This window comes from Garra rufa, chromosome 19, assembly GCF_049309525.1.
Source record: "Garra rufa chromosome 19, GarRuf1.0, whole genome shotgun sequence".
NCBI classification, from domain to species: Eukaryota; Metazoa; Chordata; class Actinopteri; order Cypriniformes; family Cyprinidae; genus Garra; species Garra rufa.
The window spans coordinates 37,889,142-37,906,237 of NC_133379.1; the positions used below are offsets into that span (position 1 = coordinate 37,889,142).

The following is a 17,096-nucleotide window of genomic DNA, read 5'->3' on the forward strand; positions in this document are numbered from 1 at the left end:
AATAATCTGACTACCTTACTTAATGACTAAAAACCCTGTTTGTTGCCAGTAAACTCTCAGCCAATTAATTTATATATTTTTAAGTGTTTTTAAATGTTTTATTATTATTACTTGTATTAATATTAATGCTAATTACTTACTTGACCATTTCACTTAATGACTTAAAAAAATATCTATATGGTGCTAGTTACTGGGTAGACATTAGTTATTTTAAAACGGATTGAAAAAGGTATGGGTTGCTGTGTAAAGTTTAGTTATATTGTATCATACTGACTTATTTTAATTTTTGTTTGTGGATGAGAGCAGACGTATAGAAGTATTAATGTACAAAAGTAGTATAAAATCTCACTGAAGATTTTCAACCCCTCTGCTGTTGCTGGCAAAACTGTGATGCATCAAGAATCATTTTGTAATCAGAATTGTGACTCTGAATCGAAACTGAATCATGAGGTGCCTGAAGATTCCCACCTCCAGTCCTGAAACAAACCAGCACCTGCAGCGAAGCCATTCTGAAGTTTCATTTCCCTCATGCATTGTTCGGTGCATGTTGACTGAATGATGGAACGGTTGAACAAACACACACTCACAGATCAGGCAAATCACACACACACCAGTCCCATCACAGCACATGACGGATCTCCTGCAGCGGTCAGGTGTGTTTTACTGTGCATGCATGTTGAATGGCCTCATATGCAAAGCGGCAGGTGAGGAACATTTTTCCGCTATCAGAATACAACAGCGGACTTTAGTGACCTATGAGACTGACCACTAACTCTGGCTAGTGTTTAAAAGCTTTAAAACCCAAGGTCAAATAACGCACAGCAGCTAATTTAGTTCACTTTTTTGTGTCTAAAGCTGTTGCTTCTCTGCCGACAAATGTTCAAGCACACTATATTCACGAAATGGCAATTATAATCAAGTATATTTATGGTCAGCAAAATGAATTATTGTAATGAATGCAAAGCAAATTCTATTTGACTGGAGGTCAGTTATACCAGGTATTGGATGAAAGGTTTGCATTTTAGTATATCACAAGATCTTCTTCATTCTGTCTTGTCTTTCAGTTGCCTCAGTATCTGTTGTCTTTGTGTCTTTTGTCTGTGGTTTGTGTTTGTAATGTGTTTGTTCGTTTATTCTTTTGCATAGTACTTAGTTAGGATAGTTAGGATGTGCATTGTTCTCATGAGGCCACCAGGGGGCGTTGTCTATTTGGGGCCACATTGTTGGCATGGCAGGAGGTGAATCTCAGCATATGTGATGGTTTGTGGACCATGTCATAACTTTATTGTGCATTATATTGTATTAGTTGTGCAGATTTATGAAGTTAGGTGGCCTTTTTGGTAGTTTTGTTCAGTTATTTTATAAAGCAAATGCATTTCAGTAGTGTTATTTTAGTATTATTGCTAGTAAATACTACTTTCTTTTTTTTTATATGAGCTGCAAAACGATTAGTTGTACTGTGCATATCTATTATGTGTATTAAATACACACGGAAAAATGTTAGATTTATATGTAAAATATTTATTTATATATAATATAAATTATATACAAGTGTTTACACTTTTTTGAAATATACGTGTGTATTTATATATACATAATAAATAAACAGTACACACACATAGTGTGCAAACATTTTTTGAATCAATTAATCGCAACTAATTTTAATATTTTACGTTTTTATATTAATTTTGTGTTCTGTTTTCATTTTCATTTTGAATTTAATTTAGATTTTTTTTGTAATTTTATGCGCTTTTGTCAATTTTACTTATTTTTGTATAACATTAATATGAGTTTTACATTTAGTAATGTTAATTTCTTCAGCTTATTTTTTTTTTCAGTTAATTTACAAGGCAACATTTCCAATTTACTTATTTAATTTAATATTTAAGTATTTAATTATATTACATAATGTTTTATTTCAGCTTCAGCTTTTCGTAGTTTTAGTTAACAATAACACATGCAACATTTCAATTGTTTTCTCCCCATGTTACACCTTTAAATTCATCTATTTTTAAAACTGTCATCAAAGCTCTGCTTTTCTACACATTCACCACTAGGGGTGGACGATGTGACTGAAATCTAAAAAATAAATAAAATAATTAATTGATTGTATCAAAACTGTATTTGTTATTAGTTGTTTTTTATTATAATGTAATGAAACCATTCAAATTGAATCCAAATTGAAAATGATTGGAAAACACTAAATTTGAGGGGAAAAAACATTTCATAGGGCCTTAAAATTATGTTTTTGTTAAACTTCTAATAAAGTCCTGTTAAATTGGGCAAGTTTCATGTTTTAATCATTTACATGTGCTTTTTTTTTCAACCATTAAAACAAAAAAAAATGGAATCTAGAAAAATTAAAACGGAAAAAATGGCCCCTAAATATCACAAAAAAACTAATACTACAAAAAACCTCAAGCTCACTGAAGACAAGTAAATGGTCAGCAATTAAACAAAAATAAGAAACTAATTACAAGCAATAAAACAAAAACTACAGTAGTAAAATAATTAAGAAATGCTACATCCTACATCCCATACAAAAGTGATTAAATCAAGAGCAGTGAGAGATTTTCTCTTTTGTTGTTTGATTAACATGAATGACAGATAGCAATAATATTAGACTGCTGTCACTTTAAGAGCTACCAAGATCCATTATAATGTAACACGTGTTTTCTTTCTGAGCTGTTTGCTTTTACTTAAGACCTAAATTACTGTGTTTATGAGGATACTTGCAAAGATGGCTATTTTGACACATGCAAGTTTGTATATTAAACTGTTCAAGGCATATAAAGCAACAAAAAACTTGGTTGAATACTCTCATGCTTTATGATCTTCTCTGACAGCGCATATTGCAAAATGAGTTCTCTTTCACTTCTGATTGCGCTTTAGCGACTTAAAATCACTTGTTTTTAAACCACAGTGCTTAATGTGTGCACAAGATGTGTTTTGGTGACTATGTAGCACAGCAGCATCACTTGTAACTGTGATAAAGATGATAGTCCAAAATCTCTACTAGTTCACAAATTTCTGCCTGTTAATCAAGTATACTGATATATATCCCACCCATTATTTACCATCATCTGCTTTTACTAACAATTCCTGTTATTACGCATAATCCGTGAGCTCTTTGATTAGGTTTGTGTAATATCCTGTTAATTAGACTTTTTATTCATTGATTATATTTCAGGAAGGCTTTTATTAAGAATAGGGTTGGGTATCGGGAACCGGTTCCAAATTTCCTAGAACATGGTTTTCGATAAGACACATGCATTTCGATTCCGCTTAACGGTTCCATTTTAATGTGATTTTTAAAATTTAGGAAAGAACTTGGGCACTGTTTATCTTTCACTGAATATCTTGCGTAATTTTAATGAGGATTAGTCTGTTTTATTTCTAAAAAGAAGACTATGCTGTGTTTTTGAACTGTTGACTTAATTTAAAATTTATGCACCTTCAATTTGTTCACTTGTATTTAATTTTGCTATTGCCAATTTATTTGCTTGTTCCTGTTTTATTACTGATGGTTTACTTGTTTTTAAAGAAGTTCACTTCCAGAACAAAAATGTACAGATAATGTACTCACCCCCTTGTCGTCATGTCTTTCTCTCTTTAGTCGTAAAGAAATAGTTTTTTGAGGAAAACATTTCAGGATTTTTCTCCATATAGTGGACTTCTATACTGCCCTCCAAAGGCAGAGTGCAGTAACTACGCCAACACTGAAACTAAGAAAAATGCCTTTATAGTTTTTACAGCAGCTAGTCAAACATATTGAAATTCTGTTGAAAAACTCTTGTTTCTCTGAAACGGGACACAATTTAACCAGGAGACTTTGCCACAAGACAAAACAGTTGTCACAAAGTCCATTTTAAGCCTTAACTCAATTTTAACCAAATGTGTAGTTACTGCGCTTTGCCTTTGGAGGGCAGTATAGTGCCCTGAGTTTGAACTTCCAAAATGCAGTTGCACATGATCCCAGCTGAGGAAGAAGGGTCTTATCTACCGAAAAGATTATTAATTTAATATTTATATACTGTTTAACCTCAAATTCTCAACTTCTCTTGCTCTGCCTGAACTGTTTTTTCCAGTTCAAGACAGAGTATGTCGAAAAACTCACATCTTATTTTCGCGCTCTGCTTCAAAAATTTCAAAATTCATTCTATATTGCTGCAGAAGTACCGACCCAGTGTTTGCAAAGTGAACATGCAAAGATGATTAAACATCCTTAACAAAAAAGATAAACCAGCGATGTAGGACTATTTTACAGTTGAGGGAAAAAATTAGATGGGAGTTTTTCGACTTGTTTTTCGTCCTGAAACAGAAAAAAGTTTAGGCAAAGCATGACAAGATGAGCATTTGAGGTTAAAAAGTCTATAAACTAAACTAAAAAAAGTTTCACTAGATAAGACTTCCTCGGCTTGTATCATTTAGAGCTCTTTGAAGCTGCATTTAAACTGCATTTAGGAAGTTCAAACTCCGGGCACCATAGAAGTCCATTATATGGAGAAAAATCCTGAAATGTTTTCCTTAAAAAACATTTCTTTACAACTGAAGAAAGGAAGACATGAACACCTTGGATGACGAGAGTAAGTAAATTATCTGTAACTTTTTGTTCTGGAATTGAACGTCTCCTTTAATATAAATTTCAAACATTAAATTGTTAGTCTAGTTTTTGCTGAGAAATTTATTCTTATTTTTGGTTAAAACCATAGGCAAAAGTTCCTCTTAGGCCTAAGTTTCTGCAGTCTGCTGATTTTTGCTCATTCAGCTGCAACAGAAAGCTTTTTTTATGTTATTGGAATCAAAACTAGAAATTAAGAATCGGAATCAATAAGCGGAATCGGAATCTATAAAATTCAAACAATATCCGCTTTGTGATATACAACTATAAACAAGCTTAAAGGATTAGTTAGTTCACTTTCAGAACAAAAACTTACAGATAATGTACTCATCCCCTTGTCATCCAAGATGTTCATGTCTTTCTTTCTTCAGTCGTAAAGAAATTGTTTTTGAAGGAAAACATGTCAGGATTTCTCTCCATATAGTGGACTTCTATGGTGCCCCAAAGTTTGAACTTCCAAAATGCAGTTTAAACACAGCTTCAAATGGCTCTAAATGATCCCAGCCAAGGAAGAGGGGTCTTATCTAGCAAAACGATTGATTATTTTTGAAACAAATTGACAATTTATATACTTTTCCCTACAATACAGTTAGGGTATGTCGAAAAACCCCCATCTCGTTTTCGTCTTCAACTTCAAAATTGTCCTACAATGCTGTTTTACCTTTATTTTCTCTCTTTTTTTTTTCTTTTTTTTTTTTTTTTAAAGGCCGTTTGATCTTCTTTGTATGTTCACATTGTAAACACTGGGTCGGTACTTCTGCAGCGATGTAGGATGATTTTGAAGTTGGGGAAGAAAACAAAATGGGAGTTTTTCGACATACCCTAAGTGTATTGACCCGGATTACACAGACTACGCATGCGCAACGCAGAGACAAAACAAGATGAGCATTTAAGGTTAAAAATTATATAACTTGCCAATCGTTTTGCTACATAAGACCCTTTTTCCTCGGCTGTGATCGTTTAGAGCCAATTGAAGCTGCATTTTGGAAGTTCAAACTCTGGGGCACCATAGAAGTCCATTATATGGAGAGAAATCCTGAAATGTTTTCCTCAAAAAACAATTTCTTTACAACTGCAGAAAGACATGAACATCTTGGATAACAAGGGGCTGAGTACATTATCTGTAAATTTTGGTTCTGAAAGTGAACTAATCCTTTAACAAGCAGTAGTTGACTAGTCTTTCAGACATCTCTAGTTGTTACATTTCCTCACATGTAATATCCTGAAGGTTGGTTGGCGTTCCACTGGTTAAAATGCTGGTATCTACCTCACCGTGTGATCTGTAAGCCGTCTTTAGTGAACTGTACCCAGAATGCACTGCGAGAGCTGCATGATTGTCCCCAGCATGCTCGCCGGTGTGCACGCAATAACGCCGCCGCTTTCTGCCTTCCTGTGTGTCTGACGTCTCTCTCTCGGCACTGCCGTCTGTCTTTAAGCTGGCCGTCGCCGAGCCGACGCTTCCGGAGCATCAGCGCGTGGGCGGGGCCAACTCGACATGGGCGTGGCCAGCGGAACCCTGGGCGGAGTCTTGGAGGAAGCTCTTACGCGATTCGCCGCCATGCAGAGACAGACCGAGGAGCGCTTTCGCGTCTGGATGGACAGATTGACCCGCCTGCACTCGGACGATGACCTTTCATCCAGCGAAAACCAAGAGGGGAGGAGCCACGTTAGCTCTTTCCTGCCATCGTCGGAGTCACAGGAAACGCTGGCCGCTTATCAGATGGCTCGACTCAGTGCCATCACGGTGCCTCCGCCGCAGACTGCCGGCTTGAATGGAAACGCAGAGCCGGCTGAACCGAACGTTTGAAGAACGTTGAAGCAACACAGCTGTGCTGACTCTGTTCGACCGCTGAAGTGGAGGCTTAGGACAATGCACAAACTTTCTCTTTTTCTCTTATTGAATTCATCTTCATTCTGGCTTCCACATCACTCTCTTTCTCTATTAAAATGATCAGTTTTCCTATAAGTTAAACTTTTACTCATCCTCATGCCTTTCCGAACCCATTTGGCTTTCTAGCATCCAACACAATATGTGAATTTTGTGACAAATTAATGACAGCGAACAAAAAATTATTTTAGTAACGTTATAGTGCCATACAATTTTACCAGCTGGTTTTATTTTTATACTTTGTTAACTTTAGTTTTTGTCTGTTTTAGTAGCTTTGTTTTACATGTACAATATTTTAAGTTTACATGTTTTTCTTTTTCTTTTTTTTTTAGTTAATGTTAAGCAAAATCAAAATTATGTCTATTTCAGTTCACTTTTATTTTTTAACTTATTTTATTTCACTTTTTTTATGTAGTATTTTTGTCACACACACACATACATATGCACTTGTGCACTATAAGAAAATGGTTTTAGTTAACTATAATAACCCTGGCTCTAGAAATTCTAAAAGAAAAAAACAAAAACAACAGATTTTTTTAAATTTAATATTACTTCAATTTTGGTCTTTTTTCTTGCTTAAACCTATTATATGATTCCAGAAGATGTTGATCATAGTGGATAAGTTCACCTGTTTTTTTATTTTCTGTGGAATTTATTTTTTTTATTTTAGTACATTAAGTTAAACCAAAGTAAAGATATTTAAAAAAAAAAAAAAAAAAAAAGATCATTGGTAATTAGATGAAATAAACTACAAATGAACTAAAATAAAATAAAAACTTTATTTTACATAACGGAAAAAAAAAACATTGTTTTAGTTAACTATAATGACCCTGACTCTTGAAATGCCAAAAACATTTTTTTTCTTCTATCTAATTATGACTTAAATTTTGGTCTTTTTCTGTGGTTGACAAACCTAGTCTAGACAGACTTTTACATAACAGAAAATGTTTTTAGTTAACTATAATGAAATGCAGGGAAAAAAAGAAAAAACTAAAACGACAGTTTTAAAGAATTTTACTTAAATTTTCTTTTCTTTGATTAAACCTGTTATATCAGATGATGTTGATTAGAGTGCATTAGTTGTACTGTTTTTTTTGTTTTTGTTTGTTTTTTGTTTTCTGTGAATTATTATTATTTTTTTTTTAGGGTTTTTTTGTACATCAAGTTAAAATTAAATGATAAACTATCCTTGGCAATTAGATGAAATAAACCTCCAATCAAAACCTTTATTGTACATAGCATGGAAAAAATACTGGTTTTAGTAAACTAATAACCCTGGCTCTAGAAATGCCAAAAGAACTTGTATAAACCTGTTATATGATTTTAGAAGATGTTGAGTAGAGTGCAAAAGTTCTACTGTTTTTTGTTTTAGTACATCAAATTATACTAAAATAAAATGATAAAATCTTTCCTTGGTAATTTGATTAAATAAATCTCAAATTAAAAAAACCTTTATTGTACATAATGGGAAAAAATACTGGTTTTAGTAAACTGTAATAACCCTGGCTCTAGAAATGCCAAAAGAAAAAGCAAAAACAGTTTTTAACAATTTTTACTTAATTTTTCTTGTATAAACCTGTTATATGATTTCAGAAGATGTTGATTAGAGTGTATAAGTTCTACTGTTTTTTTGTTGTTGTTGTTGTTTTTGTATTAGTACATCAAGTTAAACTAATGTAAAATGATAATCTTTCCTTGGTAATTAGATGAAATAAGTCTCAAATAGAAAAAAAACTTTATTTTTCATAACGGAAAAAATACTGGTTTTAGTAAACTGTAATAACCCTGGCTCTAGAACTAAATCACTAAAACATTTTTTTTTTTTTTTTTATTGAAGTACAACTTAAGTTGTGGTCTTTTTTGACCTTGCATAAACCTATTATGTGACACATGCAGATTAATTTATTTTTTTCTCATTTTTGGAGGTTGACAGACTAGTCGCCATTGTAAAAATAAGCCAGGACATGCTTGAATTCAGATTTTGCGTTCCGTGGAATAATAATTTCATATGGGCTTGGAAAGACACGAGGATGAATAAATGCCGACACAAATTTCTTAAACCACTACTTTAACTTCATCAGTCTTTCTTCAATTAACATTTGTCCATTGTTTCACATTGGCATCTCAGGGCCGCCCTCCACACTCAGTGCCTTTGCGATCTCATTTCTTTGGGAGAGCTGATTTCTTCCACTCACCTGGAGATGAATCATTTTAACAAATCATTTGTCTTGCCTGTAGAATAATAACATTATTTCCACAAAGGACTTCATGAAGTTTTTCCTCGACTGCCATGTGTCTTTGTGTCTTCATCTGGGCCGGCATGTCTACCAAAGAACTCTTGTTCGCATTGTGGATTGTTTTTGGGTTCTTATTTAATCGCTTCTTCCAGAGCGGACAATGCATGATATAAGCTGACAACAGAGAGCTGTAATGTAATGACAGCCTGTACATTGGTTTCTATACTAAATGCTAACCTAGACACAAACACTAATAGATGCACATGCTACTACTACTGGACCTAATGTCTAAAGCAGGAGATATTGGTCACGTTTTTTTTTTTTTTTTTTGTCTATATGTATCTATTTAAGGGTGATTTCCATAAAAATGTCAGAGTCATATTTTACCCCAAAGTTAATGTTTACATAGTCAGCGAACCCTATATTCATGATGTTTTTAATTTAATTTCGAAATCATTAATATGCATGTAAGCAGACTTCTATTGCGAAATTATAATTTCATGTCATTTCTTTTTGATTTTAGGGTGAAATATGAGCTGGCCAGATTTCTTGAGATTCGCCCGTCATGTGCTTCCTACACACTAACACACAAACACTCATAGTCAAGGTTTACCGTAGTTACAGGAGGACTTGAAAGCTGTTTGCTGTTCTGCTTTACTGTATAGAGGTGTCTGAAGGAGATTGTTTACGTTTTTTTGTCTTTTTTTGTGTAAGAATAACCAGGCTGCCTAAGTTTAGTGTCATAATGTTTTAGATGGAGGGCAGAGTTGCCTCCACATAATTGTTAGAAACCAAGAAACGAGTAACCAGAGATAGATGTCTTTTTATTTGTTCCAAATATATTTGTTTTTGTTATTGCATTGATTTTTAATGTTCTATACTACTGCCTCACCAAGCGTTAAAGTGTGCCAGGCGACGTTCATTTGTGTTTTCATGTCTATGTAACACATTATTGACGTGTGATATCTGCTCTGTCGTTGGCTGGTAAATAAATATACTAGTATTTTACCAGCATTCCTGTTTTATCTGACTTGCCTATATTCATAGTCTTCATATTATCTTTTTTTTTTTTTACTTAGAGTTCAAGTTCAAAGGTTTATGGAAAATGAGGAAGAGCTGACAATAATTAATTTATCAGTGCACATTATTTTTAAAGATGGATAAAATAAAGTCCTGATGCATTTTTGTTGAATATACGAAATTAAATGGGATTTTAAAATGTCTTTTAGTGAAAAAAAAAAAACATTATCTGTGAATCATTTTGTCAGTATTTACTCAAACTGATGTGCATAATCAATCAGTTCAAAAAAGACACGCAAAACCTGTACTAATTGGAGAAAAGGCCAGTTTTTCTCGATATAGCATAAAAATAAACGTATAACCTATTTTTTTTGGTCTCATTTGAATTGTGAACACCAAGTGACAAGTATAACATGGAAGGGGAAAAATACCAAAAAAGTACAATATTTTTCTTTTTTTGGGAAAGTTGTGTGAGCAAAGTGTGATAACATAAAAGAAATAATTAACCTAAAATTCAGATTTCTTATAATTAACCAAACAGTTGATGGTAGCCATTGCCATAGTATGGAAGAAACACAATGGAAGTCAATGGGTACCATTAGCTTTCTAAACATCTGTTGTGCATTTAATGTATAAATGTTTTTTAGTGAAAAAAGGCATTATTTGTGGATCATTTTCTTAATATTCACTCAAAAACTGATGTGCATAATCAGTCAGTTCAAAAAAGACATTTATTAATTGGAGAAAAAGTTGTTTTTGTTGTTGTTTTCTTTTCTTTCTTTTTTTTTTTGCTGATCACAAAATAAAATATTTTTAAGAATGCTGGTAACCAAACAGTTGCGGTAGCCATTGACTTCCATAGTATGGAAGTCATTGGGTACCGTCAGCATTCTAAACTTCTGTTTTGCAGTTAATGTAAAAATGTTTTTTAGTGAAAAAAAAATCATTGTTTGTGGATCATTTATCAATCAAACTAATGTGCATAACCAATCAGTTCAAAAAAGACATGCATAATATTGCATAAAAATAAAAGTATTATCTATTTTGTGGTCATATTTGACTGTGAACACCACAGGTGTGACGTGGTGGGGACAAAACACAGAGAAAGTACAATATTATGCACTTTTTTGGGGAAGTTGTGTGAACAAAGTCAGTAAGTCTTAGTCCAGTGTGATGGCATTAAAGAAATATTTAATCTAAAATTAATTTTCTCATAATTAACCAAACAGTTGACAGTAGTCATTGCCTTCCATAGTATGGAAAAAATACTGTGGACATCAATGGGTACCGTCAGCATTCTAAACTTCTGTTGAGCTTTAAGTGTAAAAATGTTTTTTATTGAAAAAAGGCATTATTTGTGGATCATTTTGTCAATATTCACTCAAAAACTGATGTGCATAATCAATCAGTTCAAAAAAAGACATACAAAACCAGTAGTAATTGAAATAAAACAAGTTGGTATATCTAGTATTTGTTAATAATATAGCATAAAAATAAACTTGTAACCTATTTTTGGGTCTTATTTGACTGTGAACACTGTGAAATGTAACATGGTTGGGGGAAAAAATACAGAAAAAGTACAATATTATGCATTTTTTGGGAAGTAAGTAAATTTTAGTTCAGTGTGATAACATTAAAGAAATTATTCACCTGAAATTAATTTTCTCATAATTACCAAACATAACCAAACAGTTATTGTCAGTAATTGACTTCAATGATATTGGGAAAATACTATGGAAATCAATGGGTACCGTCAGCATTATTCAAGATATCTTCTGTTAATTGCAAAAGACGATATTTTGAAGAATGTTGGTAACCAAACAGTTGACGGTAGCCATTGACTTCAATGATATTGGGAAAATACTATGGAAATCAATGGGTACCGTCAGCATTATTCAAGATATCTTCTGTTAATTGCAAAAGACGATATTTTGAAAAATGTTGGTAACCAAACAGTTGACGGTAGCCATTGACTTCAATAGTATGGATAAAAAAAAACTATGGAAAATCAGCATTATTCAAAATATCATCTTTGTGCAGAAGATAAGATATAGATCAGATAACTTCTGTTGTGCATTTAATGTAAAAATATTTATAGTGTAAAAAGGCATTGTAAGGGGAATTTTACAGTAAAAACCCAAGGACCAGATATGATGAACAAAAAAACCAGGAGTCAAAGATTCAATCAATCGAAGTCATGTTTACTGAAGAAAATAGTTTGCAGTTTCATCAGCAGAAGTCAGCTTCAACACTCTCGATGGAGTTCGTAGGCCGCTCTGCGTACATATTCAAAACACCAGTAATTATACTCTAACAGAGGTTGCTAATTACGTCAATACATAGATTAGGAAGATCCGGATTGGTCCAGAACCTAGATAAGTGTGAAAATATTCAACACACACATAAAGTCACACACAGAGGTCTTATCTATCGTCAAGGTTGCCTAGCCAGGCAAGACTCTTTATCAGTGTGGCTTGATACACGCACACTTAACAGTTAGCCACTTAGAAAAATAGAACCAAATCAACAGGATTTCACTACATTTACATTTACATTTATTCATTTAGCAGACGCTTTTATCCAAAGCGACTTACAATTGGGGATGCAACAAGTGATTCGTCCTAAGGAGGCAGGTCAACCTAGGAAGTGCTCAAAAATACCATATATCGGCATTGTTGGATAAGTACTGGATAGAAAGGGAAGATCAAGAAAAGAGAGAAGGTTTTTTTTTTTTTTTTTTTTTTTTTTTTTTTTATTATTGAGTCAAATATTGTCGAAAGAGATGGGTTTTCAGAAGTCGCTTGAAGGCAGTTAGGGAATGTGCATTCCGGATATGGGAGGGAAGGTCATTCCACCAGGCAGGACTATTGAACGAGAATGTTCTGGAAAGTGATTTCATGCCTCTCTGTGGTGGTACAACGAGGCGTCTTTCATTAGAGGATCTCAGAGATCTAGAGGGAGTGTAAACTCGTAGTAGTGAACGTAGGTATGCAGGTGATGAGCCGGTGGCTGTCCTATATGCCAGCATCAGTGTCTTGAACTTAATGCGAGCCGCCACTGGTAGCCAGTGAAGGGATATGAAGAGAGGTGTGACATGGGCCTTTTTTGGTTCATTGAAGACCAGGCGTGCTGCTGCATTCTGAATCATTTGTAGAGGCCTGATTGTACATGCTGGAAGACCAGCTAGTAGAGCATTGCAGTAGTCCAGCCTGGAAATGACCAGGGCCTGGACGAGGAGTTGTGCAGCGTGCTCTGTTAGGAAGGGCCTGATCTTTCTGATGTTGTGCAGTGCAAACCTGCAAGATCGAGCAGTTTTAGCTATGTGGTCTTTAAAAGTCAATTGGTCATCAAACATTACACCAAGATTTCTGGCTGAAATTGAAGGGGTAACTGTTGATGAACCTAACTGGATTGAGAAGTCATGTTGTAGAGTCGGCGTGGCAGGGAAAACAAGGAGCTCAGTCTTTGCTAGATTGAGTTGGAGATGGTGTTCCTTCATCCATGCAGAGATATCCGCCAGGCAGCCTGAGATTCGTGCAGCTACCGATGGATCATCTGGTTTGAATGAGAGATAGAGCTGTGTGTCATCAGCATAGCAATGGTAGGAGAAGCCATGTGCTTGTATGATGGGGCCTAGAGATGTAGTGTATATGGAGAAGAGGAGGGGTCCAAGAACTGATCCCTGAGGAACCCCAGTAACCAGTTGTTGAGTTTTGGATACCTCACCACCCCAGGCCACCCTGAAAGACCTATCAGTGAGGTAGGATTTGAACCAGTGAAGTGAAGTTCCTGTGATGCCCAGCGATGAGAGGGTGGACAAAAGGATCTGATGATTCACTGTGTCGAAAGCAGCAGATAGGTCCAGCAAAATGAGAACCGATGATTTGGAATCAGCTTTTGCAATCCGTAAGGCTTCAGTGACAGACAGTAGAGCAGTCTCAGTTGAATGGCCACTCCTGAAGCCTGACTGGTTGGTATCCAATAGATTGTTCTGCACAAGAAATGAAGATAGCTGGTTGAAAACAGCTCGTTCCAGCGTTTTTGCTATGAATGGAAGGAGAGAGACAGGTCTGTAGTTGTCTACAAGTGAAGTGTTTAGAGTGGGTTTTTTGAGCAGTGGGGTTACCCGGGCCTGCTTAAATGTAGTAGGGAAGGTGCCTGTGAGAAGAGATGAGTTGATGATGTGTGTGAGCGCCGGTAGGATTGTGGGAGCGATTTCTTGGAGAAAGTGCGAGGGGATAGGATCTAAAGGACATGTCGTCGGATGGCTGGAGAGGAGAAGTTTGCTAACTTCAGCCTCAGAGTGGGGACTGAAGGAGAAGAGGGGAGTTCCAGATGCGGGTGAGATCAATTTTAGTTCCTGTATGTGTGGAGCTGAGAACTGATTGCTGATAGATGCAGTTTTGTCTGTGAAGAATGTGGCGAAGTCCTCAGCTGTTATAGTAGTGGTGGGAGGTGGTGGAGGGGGGCAAAGCAGTGAATTGAAAGTTTTGAAGAGGCTTCGTGTGTCTGGAGCATTGTTGATCTTATTGTGGAAGTATGAAGATTTGGCAGTGTGGACTTGGGTAGAGAATGATGACAGCAGAGACTGATACATACTCAAGTCAGACGGATCCTTAGATTTGTGCCATTTCCTCTCAGCTGCCCTAAGTTTGGAGCGCTGCTCACGAAGAACCTCGGATAACCAAGGGTTTGAGGGAGCAGCCCGTGCTGGCCTGGAGGAGAGAGGGCAGATATCATCTAGACAAGTCGTGAGAGTCGAGCACAGGGTGTCCGTTGCTGTATTAGTATCCAGGGATGAGAAGTGGGTTTGAGAGGGAAGAGAGGAGGATACTAAAGACGAAAGGCGGGAAGTTGAGAGAGAGCGTAGGTTTCGTCTAAAAGTAACAGGTAGAGGGGTTGGTGGTGCACAGGTAACTTGATGTAGGTCGAATGTAATGAAGAAGTGGTCAGAGATGTGTAAGGGTTTGACTGCTATGTTATCTGTAGTACAGTTACGTGTATAAATGAGATCAAGTTGGTTTCCAGATTTATGAGTGTGTGTAGTGATAGTGCGTTTGAGATCAAATGAAGCTAGGAGTGTATGGAAGTCAGTCGCATAGGGTTTGTCAGGGTGAATGTTAAAGTCTCCAAAGACTAGAAATGGGGTGCCATCCTCTGGAAATGAGGATAGTAGCACATCCAGCTCTTCTAGGAAAATGCCAAGTTGAGTAGGAGGACGATAAATTACTACAACATGGAGTTTGATGGGAGTTGTTATAGTCACTGAATGACATTCGAATGAGTTATAATTGCCAAGAGGAGAATGGGTTGAGTATTTCCAGTTGTTAGAAATGAGCAGTCCAGTACCGCCGCCCTTTCCAGTGTAACGAGGGGTGTGGGAGAAGGAAAAGTTATTAGACAGAGCGGCTGGGGTTGCTGAGTTTTCTGGACGAATCCAGGTCTCAGTCAAACCTAGGATGCTCAGGCCAGATTGCAAAGAAAAGGCAGAAATGAAGTCAGATTTGTTGACAGCTGACTGACAGTTCCAGAGGCCAACAGTCAAAGAGAAAGTTTCAGTGGAAGAGGTGTGAATAGGATGCAGATTAGAAAGATTGCGTCGACGTGTGCGTTTGATGTTAGCGCGATGTGTAGAGTGCACCGGAATGAATTGGAAACACATGATAGAGGAGGGCAGAAGAAGGAGTGAGATGAAGGAAAAGAATACCGAAGTGCGTTGTCGGCTGCGTTGCTCGGCTAAGTCGCGCAGGACAAGTCGCTGTCTTTACCCTTGTCGGTCTTCACACGAGGAGGCTGAACGCTTCCGCTGACGCTTCAGCGTCAGCTGCTATGATGCAGTTAAATACACCACCAAATGACTGTTCAGTGAAGACAGCTGGGTACTCCCCCTCTGCTGAGTCAGCCCAAATAGATCGTACGCAAATGGCTCAAATGGCTCAAATCGAAACTAAGATTGAACGCACTTAGCACATCTAAGCGCGCTCAGGAAAGGGAACCACGTGAGAACAAAAGCTTCCCTTGGCCGTGGCTCAGTAGTCGAATTTGATTAAGTGCAATCAAAACTATACTTTAACACCAAAAAATGCTAGCAATACAAAGCACCAGAACGAATAACTGCTTTCTGAGAGTAATTTAATGTAAATACAGTTGAATTAATCCAGATAAATACAATATCTATGTAAACAAACTACAACAGTCCGTCTAGACCCGCGTAAAAATGTACTATCACCAACGAATTAATCCAAGTCTACATATACATATGGATATATATATATATATATATATATATATATATATATATATATATATATATATATATATATATATATATATATAGGCAGAGATATAGATAACTACAGAAGTATAAAATAGATATAAGCAAGAACGTCTTATCTAGCAGTAGCAAACGCAACAATTGCCTATTAACATACAGTATTTAAGTACTCACTTGCGCGCTGTCGTTCTGTCCGTGCCCGAGGACTGAGAAATCACTTAACCCTGAGAATTCACTAATACAAGTCTAAGGGATTTGCATTTGATCAGTTATCAAGAACACATGTTATAGATGTCCCGATCACAGATGTCTTGGTCACAACTGCTCACGTAATCAGGAGGGTCATCCTGACCTCCTGAGGTGTGACCTCGGGTGTCTGAGAAAAGAGAAACTTCAACAAGCACAAATCTCATTCAGAGCACAATTTATTCTAACATCATGTGATTTTCTATTAAGACATCTTTCTAGCCACTACTAATATTACACAACAAATTATATTAGGAGTTAAACACAGATTTATGAGCTAGATCATCTACTAAAAATGCGTAAGAATTAATAAGGATATTAATTTGTAAAAAGGCCATGATGTCTTCCGACTTCCACTCCTTCAGCATTATTTGTGGATCTTTTTGTCAATATTCACTCAAAAACTGATGTGCATAATCAGTTAAAAAAACTACCCAAAAAAAGTTGGTATATCCAGTATTTGGTAATAATATAGCATAAAAATAAATGTATAACCTATTTTTGGTCATATTTGACTATGAACTCCAAGTGGTAAGGGAAAAAATACCAAAAAAGTGCAATATTATTCATTTCGTGTTGTTTCGGTGATAAAAGTCTTTCGGGCGAAAACCGAAAATGCACTTTTGGGCCATTTTCGGCCAAAATTTTCCCTACTTTTATTTAGTGAATAGTAAAATGATCTGTGGTAATCGACAGCATGCTAAAAAAACAGTTTAAACCTGTAAGCAAAATATTCATTGTTTCACTGTAATCTTTAATGCAGTTTTTGGAGATATAGATAGATTTTCAAATGAAACTAATTAGGCCTTT

At 35.8% G+C, this 17,096-nt stretch overlaps 1 protein-coding gene across 1 annotated transcript in view; it reads left to right on the forward strand.

Annotated features, from left to right (window-relative positions):
- The window catches only part of ark2n (arkadia (rnf111) N-terminal like PKA signaling regulator 2n), a 36,451-nt gene that overhangs the window by 8,336 nt on the left and 11,019 nt on the right, over nucleotides 1-17,096 (forward strand). The window lies entirely within an intron of this gene.